This window comes from Rhamphochromis sp. 'chilingali', assembly GCF_963969265.1.
Source record: "Rhamphochromis sp. 'chilingali' genome assembly, chromosome: 22".
Lineage (NCBI taxonomy): Eukaryota > Metazoa > Chordata > Actinopteri > Cichliformes > Cichlidae > Rhamphochromis > Rhamphochromis sp. 'chilingali'.
Genome location: NC_137950.1, coordinates 15,177,619 through 15,181,482, shown reverse-complemented (window position 1 = coordinate 15,181,482; position 3,864 = coordinate 15,177,619).

Genomic DNA, 3,864 nt, shown 5'->3' with positions numbered 1-3,864 from the left:
TGTAATAAATAATCAGAATCAGAATCAGAATACTTTATTGATCCCTGGGGGAAATTATTTTTTGTTACAGTGCTCCATTTTAAACCAACATTAAGACAAGACAGACAATACGCTAACTAAGAATAGTACAATATATACATATATATACATACATACATACATAAGTCACTTATAAATAAATATTTGGAAAAGAAACATGTGTAGTTGTAGCAGCAAACAGTGTGCTAAGTGGATGCGTTGTACAGGGAGATGGCCACAGGCAGGAATGATTTCCTGTGTCGTTCAGTGGTGCTTTTCGGTACTCTCAGTCTCTCACTGAACGTGCTCCTGTGACTGACCAACATGTCATGGAGTGGGTGGGAGGTGTTATCCAACATTGTCTTTATCTTGGACAGCATCCGCCTCTCCGACACCACCTTGAGGGAGTCCAGCTCCATCCCCACAACATTGCTGGCCTTACGGATCAGTTTATTAAGTCTGTTGGCATCTGCGACCCTCAGCCTGCTCCCCCAGCATGCAACAGCATAGAGGATCGCACTGGCCACAACAGACTCATAGAAAATCCTCAGCATTTTCTGGCAGATGTTGAAGGACCTCAGTCGCCTCAAAAAATAGAGACGACTCTACTAAATAAAAATAAATACAACTGCAATTAAAAAAAATGTTGCTGGGATGCTTTGTAAAATAAACAGAATTCAGTGATTTGCAAAGTTCATTTTATTCACAGTAGATCATAGAAAACATGTGACATGTTTAAACTGAGGTATTTTACTACTTCAAGCAAAATATTAGTAATTTTGAATTCAGTGGCAGCAACATGTCTAAAAATTGGAATGGAAGCAGCTATGAAAGCTATACTGAAGAAGCCAAATGTGGGCAGGAGTCAGAAACACTGTTGTGGTGAGAGAGTGTCGATGCAGCGTGGAAAACTCTTCTGTGGTCAGACAAATCTAAATTTGAAATTCCTTTTGGCAAATATGGACGCTGCATCGTCCAGACTAAGACTAGATCGATGATCTGACTTGCTTGCATCTCTGATGGTTTGTGCATTAGTGCCTGTGAAATTGGTAGCTTGCACTGGATATATGATCAGTATATGAGTATTTACAGGTTTTAGAGCAGCAGAAGCTCCAATCCAGATGACATGTTTGGCCTAGACATGGAAGGCCTAGAAGATTTCAGCAAGGTGATGCTAAATAGCATACTGCATGTATTTCAGCAGCATGGCATCACAGCAGAAGAGTCAGGGAGCTGAAGAAGCCTGCCCGCTATCCAGACCTTTCAACAACTCAAGCATTGGCTCATGGGCCCAGGACTGTTCAGCGGCTAGATCCATGTCAGATTATGATGGGACAAAAATCCATCAGCTGGTCTCCACTGTTCCCAGATGTCTATGAACTGTTGTTAAAGAGGAGGGGATGCTAAACAGCGGTAAACAAGACCCTCTCCCAACTTTTCTGAGACATGTTGCTGCCATAAAATTCAAAAATAACCTTTATTATTTCTTAATAATGGTACACTTTCTCTGTTTAAACATTTGCTGTTTTCTATGTTCTGTTGTGATTTACGAGATTCATTTATATTTGTAACAGTTTGCACAGCTTTCCAACTTTTTTTTTTGTAAATTCAAATGCTGCTGAATTTATAGTGGGAAATATCTGCTGTAAAACGTATCTTTCTGGGTTTGAGTCTTGTGATTTTTACTATGTTTACTGACAATGAGAAAATGAAGCAATGAATCGACATTATTGCTTCCGTTTCAGTTCATTTCACTGTCAGCAGCTTTCAGTGAAAATCCTTACAAAAGCTCCAACCAGCAGCTCAGCACCGAACTGCACACAGACACACTTAACAGCTGGCTGGTGAGCAGAGTGGAGCTTTTAGCAGGAGAGCTGTTTTGTCCATTTAGGATTTAGGAGGAGGAGGAGCTGTAGTAATGCTATTTACCATCTTTTAGCTGTAGAACTGATTGGCCACTAGCATGTATGAAATAAACTACTTTCTCTCTGTGATGGCAGCGAGGTGAGGATCTTCAGTTTATCCACACAAGAGCATCGCCTTATTTTCTTTCCTTCCTTGGCTTCACGCAGATGCTCTGTGTGATCAGTGGAAGACTCTGGGCTCTAAAACAAAACAAAAATCCAAGTTCTGTTGCTTGTATCATTCTTTTGGGCAGATTATCTTAAAATTTATGACTCCTTCAACAGATTTGAGTTCACCGACATCACTGTAAGGGAGACTGCCGCACTTATGCGTTCCCACCGCCGTGCATTACAGTCCCCTTAGTGCAGTGTGGTTTTTCCTGCCATCACTGGCCTCAAAAAGCTTCTGCCTGTCTCTGCATGTTCTTTACAAATTTAATGAAAGGCATCTTATCCTTTAAACTTCTGAATTATTTCCATCCCTCTGTCAGATCTGGGTGGACTTTTATTTTATTCACTTATCGGATGAAGAAAGATAATAAATAAGATTTTGAAGCATTTCTTCTCATCCAGATCAAATTAGTTTACAGTATCATCATGACTTATTGAATGTTTCACTTGTTCCATTTGACAGGCAGGTGAGAGCCTAGCATTGAGACTTCCTTTTTATACCTTGTGTACCCGAGTTTGTGTGGGCAGGACGCCCTGAGTGTTGACGTGAGCTAGCTGACTGACTCAGCATTACGGGCAGTGAGACAGAAGTTCATTCCAGATAATAACTGGGAAAAAAGGCTTCAGAGAAACACGTGAAGCTGCCAGCAGCTGTGCAGTTTGTGATTACTGTGCATTTTCTCCAGTAGCCTGAGCGAGAAAGAAGCTCTTTGTGAAATGAGATAAGGCTGCCACGGTTTCATCTTAGTCACTGTTTGTTCCTGGATCTGCTCGCACGTCAACACCATCACTGCTCTGTGATTACAGGAAATAAAATGGCTTTATTTTGGTGATTCTACTATTGCAAATACAGGTAACACGGTAAAAAGTCTAATACACTTTGTATAATGTGATTTTAGATTTAAATGATTTTCATAAGTCACTTTCCTCTAACAGCAGGGACACAATCAGGAAGGATTTACACTAAACAGTGACCTACTAATTTCCATATTGTATTGAACAAGTCTTCTTCTTGTTTTTTCACTTAAAGTCACTTAACACTGACCCAAGAATCATTTAAGCATAAAAACGGCACCCAGCTCAAGAGATGAACCAGTGCTGTGCCTACTCATAACAGACAACCAATTTAAAATGATCTGTTACTAGCGGGCATTGTGCATTCTTGTCTCTTTAGTTGAGTCTATGAAAAATCTCAAACATAATACTGGTAACACAGATAACAGGTATAAAATAATACTTTTTGTGTTCTCCAGGAGCTATTAGACAAAACCCTAGCATGTCTCAGCATGGTGTGCAGCGTGTCCTTAAAAATGTGAGGAAAACTGACAAGTGGACGACAAACGGCAGGTCTAAGGCTGAAAGTCAGTGGCAACGGGTCTGATGGAGATGATGAAATCCTTGGTTCAAATCTTCATCAGTTTGTAGAGGTGGTAAGAAAAGATGTACAACAGTGACTGTCAAAATTTGTGGAATTATGAATTCAGAAAAGTACCATCAGCTTTTGATCCAACATGTGGTAACATCTGGAAAACATAGGCTTGGCATCAGCTTAATTTTTCAGCATCACAATGATCCCAAACACACTGCCGAGGCAGTGAAAGAATACCTGAATAGAAAAAACAGTGGAGCACTATCAGTGACGGATTGGCCTCCCCAGAGGCAGTGAGGTGCAGTGAGAACAGGACAAAAGTCAGCCAACATCCAAAGAAGAGCATTCAATGTCCTTCAGGAAGCCTGGGGTCCATTTTTCTAGCAAAATATACATTTAAAT